Source organism: Lucilia sericata, unplaced genomic scaffold (assembly GCF_015586225.1).
Source record: "Lucilia sericata isolate MDLA Ls3-8-SP2 unplaced genomic scaffold, ASM1558622v1 Contig000624F_arrow, whole genome shotgun sequence".
Classification (NCBI taxonomy): domain Eukaryota; kingdom Metazoa; phylum Arthropoda; class Insecta; order Diptera; family Calliphoridae; genus Lucilia; species Lucilia sericata.
Window position 1 is genome coordinate 243,474 of NW_023994630.1, and position 12,760 is coordinate 256,233.

General features: G+C 31.6%; 1 pseudogene; it reads left to right on the forward strand.

The window, feature by feature from the left end:
* Window positions 1-11,293, forward strand: part of LOC119606801 — a 29,039-nt pseudogene extending 17,746 nt beyond the window's left edge.
* The last annotated feature ends 1,467 nt before the right edge of the window (window positions 11,294-12,760 follow it).

The window sequence follows — 12,760 nt, forward strand, 5'->3', positions numbered from 1 at the left end:
ACTAGACTATAGACTAGACTATGGACTAGACTATAGACTAGACTATAGACTAGACTATAGACTAGACTATAGACTAGACTATAGACTAGACTATAGACTAGACTATAGAGACTATAGACTAGACTATAGACTAGACTATAGACTAGACTTAGACTAGACTATAGACTACTATAGACTAGACTATAGACTAGACTATAGACTAGACTATGGACTAGACTATAGACTAGACTATAGACTAGACTATAGACTAGACTATAGACTAGACTATAGACTAGACTAGACTACTCATAGACTAGACTATAGACTAGACTATAGACTAGACTAGACTAGACTCATAATCTAGTATATATGGTCTATAGACTAGACTAGTCTACACCCTTCAAACCAGGCCTCACTGTACTTATTACTTTTTAATTCATTAATAAGAAAACAGTACAAAATAAATAAAATTCTTTGTGTAGATTTTTTTGCTCTACAACATGAAGTCATGAATGCATTTATACAAAAAATTACTGTATGATGAATAAAGAACTAGATTAAACAAGCAGATAGAGCATATTTAATTTAAATAAAGATAAAAATTAAAAAATGAAAAAAACATGAAGAACAGTAAAAGAACCTTAAAGGAAATGCGCTTAATTAAAATTGTATTTTATAACCAATTGTAATTATGTTTTAAAATAGTTCTTTTACTGTTGCATTTTATGAACTGTAATGGATACGAATATTATTTTTAAGTTATTCAACTGGCTGTGTGCGAAATTGTTTTTTTTTTTTGTGTTTTTCTTTCTTCTATTCTTTGTTATTTTGCCAAAAAGTCTCAACTCTTAAAGTTTTATTGGATTGCCGGTCATTGATCTGATGGTTTAGAAGTGGTGATGGCGCGACTAGGGTTGTCAAGTAAAAGGGAAAAATGTGAGATTAAGGTGTAATTTAGTCGGGTCGGTCATCTCCTCCTCGTTTTGAGAATTTTACTCCTCCTCCTTCCAAAGGGCTCATCCCATTTTGAAGGAGACAACTGAATTCTCTTCTTGCACCATCATCACCACACTCTTAATATTTCACTTGTCGGAGCTATGGTAACAGTCCCTATAATGGGCACCAGCACAATTTTAAAAATGACAGATTTAGAAGCGAAATAAGCCAAAGCTTTATTCTTGGTATGATTATCCTTTTAGTTCTCTCTACTGCTACTGTGAGAAGAATGATCTCATTGTTTTCTTTCATATGAAAGACTTCCCACTTCTCCACGGCCATCCTTTTATCTAGATTTTGAGAGCCAACCTCCTGATCATTACACCACTGCTGTGTGTGTTCAGCTCCTGAAGAGGTCTGGTTTGCTTGGGTTGACGCAATATGATCTTCTGGAATATGTTATTTGGTCACCTCTAACACTATTCATTCACCATTTAAGAGTCGGAATCCTCACCAGTATTTGAAGCCTGATTTTGATGTTAGGTTACTTCTCCCCCTTCAGAGACTTAGTGTCACGCTCAGTCTTTTGAGCAAGATATGGCTTGGCTTTGTAGTGGATAAAAAGAGGACTCCCTTTTTCTTCGAATGTTTTTTCTTAATGTTCAGCTTCTCGGTAGTTATGATTATCTTTGCCTCGAAAATTGAAATAGGGCATTTTTTAGCGGATCATAGCTTAACTGTCACTCATCTCTTGTACCAGTTCGATAGTCAGTCAGTCAGTCAGTCAGTCAGTTAGTTAGTTAGTTAGTTAGTTAGTTAGTTAGTTAGTTAGTTAGTTAGTTAGTTGTAGTTAGTTAGTTAGTTAGTTAGTAGTTAGTTAGTAGTTAGTTAGTGTTAGTTAGTTAGTTAGTTAGTTAGTTAGTTAGTTAGTTAGTTAGTAGTTAGTTAGTTAGTTAGTTAGTTAGTAGTTAGTTAGTTAGTGTTAGTTAGTTAGTTAGTTAGTAGTTAGGTAGTTAGTTAGTTAAGTTAGTTAGTTAGTTAGTTAGTAGTTAGTTCGTTTAGTTAGTTAGTTAGTTAGTTAGTTAGTTAGTTAGTAGTTAGTTAGTTAGTTAGTTAGTTAGTTAGTTAGTTAGTTAGTTAGTTAGTTAGTTAGTTAGTTAGTTAGTTAGTAGTTAGTTAGTTTAGTTAGTTAGTTAGTTAGTTAGTTAGTTAGTTAGTTAGTTAGTTAGTAGTTAGTTAGTTAGTTAGTTAGTTAGTAGTTAGTTAGTTCGTTAGTTAGTTAGTAGTTAGTTAGTTAGTTAGTAGTTAGTTAGTTAGTTAGTAGTTAGTTAGTTAGTTAGTTAGTAGTTAGTTAGTTAGTTAGTTAGTTAGTAGTTAGTTAGTTAGTTAGTTAGTAGTTAGTAGTTAGTTAGTTAGTTAGTTTAGTTAGTTAGTTAGTTAGTTAGTTAGTAGTTAGTTAGTAGTTTAGTTAGTAGTTAGTTAGTTAGTTAGTTAGTTAGTTAGTAGAGTTAGTTAGTTAGTTAGTTAGTTAGTAGTTAGTTAGTTAGTTAGTTAGTTAGTAGGTTAGTAGTTAGTTAGTTAGTTAGTTAGTTAGTTAGTTAGTAGTTAGTTAGTTAGTAGTAGTTAGTTAGTTAGTTAGTTAGTAGTTAGTTAGTTAGTTAGTAGTTAGTTAGTTAGTTAGTTAGTAGTTAGAGTTAGTGTTAGTTAGTTAGTAGTAGTAGTTAGTTAGTAGTTAGTTAGTTAGTTAGTTAGTTAGTTAGTTAGTAGTTAGTTAGTTAGTAGTTAGTAGTTAGTTAGTTAGTTAGTTAGTTAGTTAGTTAGTTAGTTAGTAGTTAGTTAGTTAGTAGTTAGTTAGTTAGTAGGTAGTTAGTTAGTTAGTAGTTAGTTAGTTAGTAGTTAGTAGTAGTTAGTTAGTAGTTAGTTAGTTAGTAGTTAGTTAGTTAGTTAGTAGTTAGTTAGTTAGTTAGTTAGTAGTTAGTTAGTTAGAGTTAGTTAGTTAGTTAGTTAGTTAGTAGTAGTTAGTTAGTTAGTAGTTAGTTAGTTAGTTAGTTAGTTAGTAGTTAGTTGTTAGTTAGTAGTTAGTTAGTTAGTTAGTTAGTTAGTTAGTTAGTAGTAGTTAGTAGTTAGTGTTAGTTAGTTAGTTAGTTAGTTAGTTAGTTAGGTAGTTAGTTAGTTAGTTAGTTAGTTAGTTAGTTAGTTAGTTAGTTAGTTAGTTAGTTAGTTAGTTAGTTAGTAGTTAGTTAGTTAGTTAGTTAGTTAGTTAGTTAGTTAGTTAGTTAGTTGTTAGTTAGTTAGTTAGTTAGTTAGTTAGTTAGTTAGTAGTTAGTTTGAAAGGAGGATGAATATACATCAAATCCGAAGAAATACACCTAGGCCTCTATCGGGCCTGTTGTGCGCTCCTTAACCAGTGCCTCAGGTGGGAATCGAACCCACCACCTCCGGTCTACCAGACTAGAACACTAACCACTAACCTACCGGAGGCCACTAGTTAGTTAGTTAGTTAGTAGTTAGTTAGTTAGTTAGTAGTTAGTTAGTTAGTTAGTTAGTTAGTTAGTTAGTTAGTAGTTAGTTAGTTAGTTAGTAGTTAGTTAGTTAGTTAGTTAGTTAGTTAGTTAGTTAGTAGTTAGTTAGTTAGTTAGTTAGTTAGTAGTTAGTTAGTTAGTTAGTTAGTTAGTTAGTTAGTTAGTAGTTAGTTAGTTAGTTAGTTAGTAGTTAGTTAGTTAGTGTTAGTTAGTTAGTTAGTTAGTTAGTAGTTAGTTAGTTAGTAGTTAGTTAGTTAGTTAGTAGTTAGTTAGTTAGTTAGTTAGTTAGTTAGTTAGTTAGTTAGTTAGTTAGTAGTTAGTTAGTTAGTTAGTTAGTTAGTTAGTTAGTTAGTTAGTTAGTTAGTAGTTAGTTAGTTAGTTAGTTAGTTAGTTAGTTAGTAGTGTTAGTTAGTTAGTTAGTTAGTTAGTTAGTAGTTAAGTTAGTTAGTTAGTTAGTTAGTAGTTAGTTAGTTAGTAGTTAGTTAGTTAGTTAGTTAGTTAGTAGTTAGTTAGTTAGTTAGTTAGTAGTTAGTTAGTTAGTTAGTTAGTTAGTTAGTTAGTTAGTAGTTAGTTAGTTAGTAGTTAGTTAGTTAGTTAGTTAGTTAGTTAGTTAGTTAGTTAGTTAGTTAGTTAGTTAGTTAGTTAGTAGTTAGTTAGTAGTTAGTTAGTAGTTAGTTAGTTAGTTAGTTAGTTAGTTAGTTAGTTAGTAGTTAGTTAGTAGTAGTTAGTTAGTTAGTTAGTTAGTTAGTTAGTTAGGTAGTTAGTTAGTTAGTTAGTTAGTTAGTTAGTTAGTTAAGTAGTTAGTTAGTTAGTTAGTTAGTTAGTTAGTTAGTTAGTTAGTTAGTAGTTAGTTAGTTAGTTAGTTAGTAGTAGTAGTTAGTTAGTAGTTAGTTGTTAGTTAGTTAGTTAGTTAGTAGTTAGTTAGTTAGTTAGTTAGTTAGTTAGTAGCAATCGAATCCAGAACCTTCGGTCTGTCCGACTAAAATACTAACTCTACACCTACTGAAGGAATAATAAACAATTTGTATATTGTATTTGAAACATTAGTTTCTTAGCTTTTAATAACTTCATCATATTCCTTATACTTGGCAATCCTGTATCCTTAAACTGTACATGTTTTTTATTTTGAGTGTTTTTAGAAAAAATGTTCCATCTCGATTTACAAATAGACAACAAAGCGCAAATATTCATTTCATTTTTTGTTCCTACATCTATGTACTACATTTCTGTCATAGTTTATTGGCTTGATTACTTTGACTACTTTTTTTTCCTCTTATAGCATAAATATTATTGCACTTGTTAGTCTCGTCAAAAAGTCTGCACTATTTTATGCCATACAAAATTGTAAATAAAAGTTTTCGAATGTAAGTATTTTCTTTGCAAATTATTTGTAATTTTAGCATTTTTTACCCTGTTTGTTTTGTTGCTTTTTTTAGGTGGCATTTAATACTACGACGTTGGCCGGCCGTCAGTCTGTATTGTATGTCTGTCTGTTTGTTTGTTTGTTTGTTAAACTTTCCACATTCAACCTCATCATTATATGTATACATAGTTGGTAATCATCATCAATTGTAACGTCATTATTATTAACATTATGGGCAACAGGTGTGCCTCACTTTTGTTATTGTGTATTGATGGCAGTTAAGGGCAGTTTATCAAATTCCTGTGTATAAGTGCAGAGTTAACTTGCTTAAGTGATGTTCCTTGATTGCTGTTTGAAAGTAAATTTGGTTTCTTTTTGCTTTACCACTCATGTTTAAACTTAATAGCTTTTGTCCATTACTGCTGGGTACTTTTTAGTACTTTGTAATTATATACAAATGTTGTATGTATTAGGTTTTTTCTGCTGCTGACACACACAACAATAAGTGCATAACGTTTGAATGGAAAGGAATTGAAAAGCTAAACAAATTTTTTATGGCCTCTTTATTAAGTGTTTGGAATTTGAATCTTATATTGTGAAAAATTTACCAACTAAACAAAAATAAAATTTTCTATTTTTAATAGTTAAATATCCAATCGCTTGTTATGGCACTTGTTATTAAGAAACAGAGTTGGAAAGTGCAAACAATGTTTAATTTTAAAATTCTGCTAAAGTTTGTTTTAATGAGCAACCCATCCAATATACAAATATACCTGCCATATACATACGTATACAAATTATAAAATTTCAATTACCCATCCCTGCCTGCAACCAATATATTTATTTTTTTCATATTTTGCTTGTTATTTCCTATTCTTTTGAACTATAAAATTTTAATTTAATTTAAATTTAGTGTTATTATTTTTTCTACATTACTTAACCACTTAATAAGTTATACTCTCTCCATAAAGTTGGTTAATATTTTGTTTATATGCCTCATAAATTCTGTGATTTATATTTGTAAATATCGAAATTGTTGTGTTATTTTTCTCATACTTTTAATTCCTTTACTCAAATTCTCTCGCTTTAAGAATTTAATTACAAACAATTGTTTATGCTGCTCAAATTCATAAATATTCATTGAATCATTAAGTATTGAATGTATAAATTCTAGCCTTGTCTTCAGACCTTGCATATTTATACCCTACACCACTTTAGTGGGGAGGGTATATTGGGTTTGTGCTGATGTTTGTAACATACAAAAATATTCGTCCTATACCCACCTTAAAGTATACCAATCGGCTTAGAATCGTTTTCTGAGTCGATTAAGATATGTCCGTCTGTCCGTCCGTCTGTCTGGCTGGCTGTCCATGTAAACCTTGTGCGCAAGGTACAGGTCGCAATTTTCAAGATAATTGGATGAAATTTGGCACGCACGTTTTATTTGACCCAAGGACGAAGCCTATTGAAAATGGTTAAAATCGGTCCATTATTTCACCTAGCCCCCATAGAACAGAACCCCCCGAAAAGGGCTTCTGAGCTCATAATTATGTTAAATACAGATATATCGATAAAATACGGCACAACCAAGTTTTATAGAAGTCTTGATAACCCTGCCAAATTTCATAAATATCAGGCCCCATTTGACCCTAGCTCCCATACAAAGTCCCCTTCAGAAAATTACTTGAATGTCCCAAATTAACTTATAAACACAAATATCGCGATGAAATTCAGCACAATAAAATATTATGTAAATATAAATATATTCACAAAATTTTATCGGGCTTGGTCCATATTTGCCCCTAGCCCCCATTAAAGCCTCTTTCAGAAAATTAGTTTAAACAAATAGATTCTTATTATGGCATATAATGTTTCTTTACCATAAATATTGCAGTAATTTGAGTGCTTTGAAAAAAAAACCTTTTTGCAATAAAAAGTAGGTAGAAACAAATTGGAATAGAAGGAGAGGGATAGCCACGGATCGATTTAAACGATTTGAAAACGTAAATTCAAAACGGAGTTCAATCTATTGTGCGTACTAGACTAGACTATAGTCCAGACTAGACCAGATTATAGTCCCAAATTTTAGACTGGAAAATATACATTACACTATTCTATAGTTTAACCTAGAGATTAGACTGTAGACAAAACTATATGCTATAGACAAAACTATAGACAAGACTATAGACAGGACTATAGACAAGACTATAGACAAGACTATAGACTAGGCTATAGACTAGACTATAGACTAGACTGTAGACTAGACTGTAGACTAGACTGTAGACTAGACTATAGACTAGGACCTATAGGCTAGACTATAGACTAGACTATAGACTAGACTATAGACCTAGACTATAGACTAGACATAGACTAGACTATAGACTAGATTATAGACTAGACTATAGACTAGACTATAGACTAGACTATAGACTAGACTATAGACTAGACTATAGACTAGACTATAGACTAGACTATAGACTAGACTATAGACTAGACTGTAGACTAGACTGTAGACTAGACTGTAGACTAGACTATAGACCTAGACTATAGGCTAGACTATAGACTAGACTATAGACTCGACTATAGACTAGACTATAGACTTGACTATAGACTAGACTATAGAATAGACTATAGACTAGACTATAGACCAGAATATAGTCATACCTATAGAAAAGACTAGACTATTGTCCAAACTATAGACTAGACTATAGTCCAAACTATAGACTAAACTATATTCCAGACTGTAGACTAGACTATAGACCAGACAATAGACCAGACTTTAGTCCAGGCTATATACCAAACTATTGACTGGAATATAGTTCAACTGTTGACTAGACTATATTTCAACTACTTATATCGAGACTATAGATCAAACTATTGACTTGAATATAGACTAGACTATATTCCACTCTATAGAATATACTAGACATAGTCCATACTATAGACTAGACATAGTCCATATTATAGAGTAGACTATAGAATAGACTACAGTCCCAGCTATACTATAGTCTATAGTCCAAACTATAGAATAGAGTATAGTCCCAACTATACAATAGACTATACTCCCAGCTATACAATAGTCTATAGTCCAGACTATATAATAGTCCTATAGTCCAGACTATAGAATAGTCTATAGTCCAGACTATAGAATAGTCTATAGTCCAGACTATAGAATAGTCTATAGTCCAACTATAGAATAGTCTAGAATAGGCTATATTCCAGACTATAGAATAGTCTATAGTCCAGACTATAGAATAGTCTATAGTCCAGACTATAGAATAGTCTATAGTCCAGACTATAGAATAGTCTATAGTCTAGACTATAGAATAGTCTATAGTCCAGACTATAGAATAGTCTATAGTCCAGACTATAGAATAGTCTATAGTCCAGACTATAGAATAGTCTATAGTCCAGACTATAGAATAGTCTATAGTCCAGACTATAGAATAGTCTATAGTCCAGACTATAGAATAGTCTATAGTACAGACCATAGAATAGTCTATAGTCCAGACTATAGAATAGTCTATAGTACAGACTATAAAATAGTCTATAGTCCAGACTATAGAATAGTCTATAGTCCAGACTATAAAATAGTCTATAGTCCAGACTATAGAATAGTCTATAGTCCAGACTATAGAATAGTCTATAGTCCAGACTATAGAATAGTCTATAGTCCAGACTATATTAGTAGTCTATAGTCCAGAATATAGAATAGTCTATAGTCCAGACTATATAATAGTCTATAGTCCAGAATATAGAATAGTTTATAGTCCAGACTATTGAATAATCTATTGTCCAGACTATAGAATAGTCTATAGTCCAGACTATAGAATAGTCTATAGACCAGACTATAGAATAGTCTATAGTCCAGACTATAGAATAGTCTACAGTGCAGACTATAGAATAGTATAGTCCAGACTATAGAATTGTCTATAGTCCAGAATAGAGTCTATATTCCAGACTATAGAATAGTCTATAGTCCACACTATAGAATAATCTATAGCCCAGTCTGTGGAATAGTCTATAGTTCAGACTATAGAATAGTCTATAGTCCAGACCAACATGTATATTAAACTATAGACCAACCTGTAGACTATACCTCGAGAACCTCTCCCATTTGGTAAGAAAAAGGTATTAAAGAAATAGACTAAAATGTGGCATGTAATTAAATTTGAAAATAACTTTTTATAATTATTTTCAATGGAACATTTTTAAACTTTGCTGTTAAAGGTCAAAATGTATTTTATTATTTTTGTAAAATAGACAAGTGTCAAGTTCAAAACCAACATTAAAGACTCTAAATAGACATTTATACCTACACACATACAATAAATCAAGTACTAAAAAGTGTCATTCCCCAATACGTCACTTAAACGTGCTACAAATGTATTCACACATTTACATATTCTTAAAATCCCAAGTATTTATACAAATAACCATTTATTAAATGTGATTTCTGTTTAACTAATACTCTTCTACACATGATGACTAATAAATATATTCAAATAATTTACTTATTTTTTGTTATTTTATAGCTGCTGTTTGTTTGAAAAAAAACCCAAAATAAGAGAAAAAAAAAATCACTTTACTGCTGCGGAAACGTAGGTGAAAGTTGGTAAATTTTTTCTTACTAAAAAAATTATATAAATTTATAAAATTAAATTTATTAAAACTTGGCTGCAACTTAAAATTTAAACAAATAAGATAAGTCCCACAAATAAATACCGCTTTATTTACATATTCTATTAAATATGAATAAAGCGGGTAAACACATACAGACTGGAGTAAATAATGGTCCAATATCTTCACCCAAATCGCCATTACTACCAACAAACACCAACAATAATATGGGCTCGATGGCACAGAAAAATGTTATCACTTCTATAATGAGTTTTTTACCCGATAATAGACCGATTACATCATTGCAAATTGTAGAGGATTATGACAAGTAAGTTGAGTGAGTTCAAAGACATTTTTAAAAGTACTTTATTAGCTGGACTGTGGTCCATAGTCTTGACAGGCCTATAGTCTAGTCTATGGAGTAAACTACACATAGTGTGTACTATAGTCCAGCCTTGTTTATAGTTCAGTTCTAGTTCAGTTCTAGTTCAGTTCTAGTTCAGTTCTAGTTTAGATCTAGTTCAGTTCTAGTTCAGTTCTAGTTCAGTTCTAGTTCAGTTCTAGTTCAGTTCTAGTTCAGTTCTAGTTCAGTTCTAGTTCAGTTCTAGTTCAGTTCTAGTTCAGTTCTAGTTTAGATCTAGTTCAGTTCTAGTTCAGTTCTAGTTCAGTTCTAGTTCAGTTCTAGTTCAGTTCTAGTTCAGTTCTAGTTCAGTTCTAGTTTAGTTCTAGTTTAGTTCTAGTTCAGTTCTAGTTCAGTTCTAGTTCAGTTCTAGTTCAGTTCTAGTTCAGTTCTAGTTCAGTTCTAGTTCAGTTCTAGTTCAGTTCTAGTTCAGTTCTAGTTCAGTTCTAGTTCAGTTCTAGTTCAGTTCTAGTTCAGTTCTAGTTCAGTTCTAGTTCAGTTCTAGTTCAGTTCTAGTTCAGTTCTAGTTCAGTTCTAGTTCAGTTCTAGTTCAGTTCTAGTTCAGTTCTAGTTCAGTTCTAGTTCAGTTCTAGTTCAGTTCTACTTCAGTTCTAGTTCAGTTCTATTTCTAGTTCAGTTCTAGTTCAGTTCTAGTTCAGTTCTAGTTCAGTTCTAGTTCAGTTCTAGTTCAGTTCTAGTTCAGTTCTAGTTCAGTTCTAGTTCTGTTCTAGTTCTGTTCTAGTTCAGTTCTAGTTCAGTTCTAGTTCAGTTCTAGTTCTGTTCTAGTTCTGTTCTAGTTCAGTTCTAGTTCAGTTCTAGTTCAGTTCTAGTTCAGTTCTAGTTCAGTTCTAGTTCAGTTCTAGTTCAGTTCTAGTTCAGTTCTAGTTCAGTTCTAGTTCAGTTCTAGTTCAGTTCTAGTTCAGTTCTAGTTCAGTTCTAGTTCAGTTCTAGTTCAGTTCTAGTTCAGTTCTAGTTCAGTTCTAGTTCAGTTCTAGTTCAGTTCTAGTTCAGTTCTAGTTCAGTTCTAGTTCAGTTCTAGTTCAGTTCTAGTTCAGTTCTAGTTCAGTTCTAGTTCAGTTCTAGTTCAGTTCTAGTTCAGTTCTAGTTCAGTTCTAGTTCAGTTCTAGTTCAGTTCTAGTTCAGTTCTAGTTCAGTTCTAGTTCAGTTCTAGTTCAGTTCTAGTTCAGTTCTAGTTCAGTTTTAATTCAGTTTTAGTTCAGTTTTAGTTCAGTTCTAGTTCTTGACTATAGTCAGCAATGGTCTGAAGTATAGCCTATATTTTGGACTATAGTTATATTTTATTTTCTGTTTTCAGATGTCCCAAAAATTTCACAACCATTAATCGTACTTACGATCAAGACTCCGATGCAGATTTATGGCGTGAAATAACATATTATTCGGTCGTCAAACCACACGCTATTTATGTTTATCCAAAACAGAGGGCCTGCCGGAATATGTAGTGGAAACTTTAAAGTAAGTATTTAGTATCTTGAATTTGTTCTTCTTTTTTTAATCTTTTGTTTAAAAAGTTTTTTAAGTATTTTTGGGAGTCTTTTGCTTTCTTTCTTCTTTTGTTTTTTTCAACTACCAGTTCCATTTAACTATTTTATCTTTAACTTCTTTGTCATGTGAGTGTGTATTTGAACTTAATTAAGGTCACTCAACTTTTGTGAATGGGGTGGCTGGTAGTGGTGTTGAACTTTTTTCTTTTTTTTGGATTGATAAACTAAAAAAAAAGTACTTTTTTGTGCATTTTTGTCTATGGATGGTTTCGAAAAGTACCTGTGTTTGTTTTTTGTTAGTTTTTCTTTTATAATGGTTTTCTATTGTGTTTGGGTAACAATTAAGTTTAATGTATTTGCGATTTTTATTTTTAGCAAACTATTAATTAAGTTAAAAGAACTTTTTTAATCTTTTGTTTGTTGAGTTTTTATGAGCCAATGACTTGCTATTAGGAAATTGAAGGTTTTACTAAACAATAAATGTGGCAAAAACTATCATCAAAATGCCAAAAGATCAATGAATTTTTGCAGTAGAATGTTGGAAAATCATATGAAAAAGATTTTGTAATTTTTTATTAATCTTATGTCATAAACTAAATTGATTTGGAAAATACGTGGCTGGATTTAATATTTATTTAAAACCTAGAAAATTTAATTCTGTCCTGTTCTAGTTCTGTTTTAGTTCTGTTCTAGTTCTGTTGTGTTCTAGTTCTGTTGTGTTCTAGTTCTGTTCTAGTTCTGCTCTAGTTCTGTTCTAGTTCTGTTCTAGTTCTGTTCTAGTTCTGTTCTGTTCTAGTTCTGTTCTAGTTCTGTTCTAGTTCTGTTCTAGTTCTGTTCTAGTTCTGTTCTAGTTCTGTTCTAGTTCTGTTCTAGTTCTGTTCTAGTTCTGTTCTAGTTCTGTTCTAGTTCTGTTCTAGTTCTGTTCTAGTTCTGTTCTAGTTCTGTTCTAGTTCTGTTCTAGTTCTGTTCTAGTTCTGTTCTAGTTCTGTTCTAGTTCTGTTCTAGTTCTGTTCTAGTTCTGTTCTAGTTCTGTTCTAGTTCTGTTCTAGTTCTGTTCTAGTTCTGTTCTAGTTCTGTTCTAGTTCTGTTCTTCTAGTTCTGTTCTAGTCTGTTCTAGTCTGTTCTAGTTCTGTTCTAGTTCTGTTCTGTTCTAGTTCTGTTCTAGTTCTGTTCTAGTTCTGTTCTAGTTCTGTTCTAGTTCTGTTCTAGTTCTGTTCTAGTTCTGTTCTAGTTCTATTCTAGTTCTGTTCTAGTTCTGTTCTAGTTCTGTTCTAGTTCTGTTCTAGTTCTGTTCTAGTTCTCTGTTCTAGTTCTGTTCTAGTTCTGTTCTTCTGTTCTATTCTGTTCTAGTGTTCTAGTTCTGTTCTAGTTCTGTTCTAGTTCTGTTCTAGTTCTGTTCTAGTTCTGTTCTAGTTCTGTTCTAGTTCTGTTTCTAGTT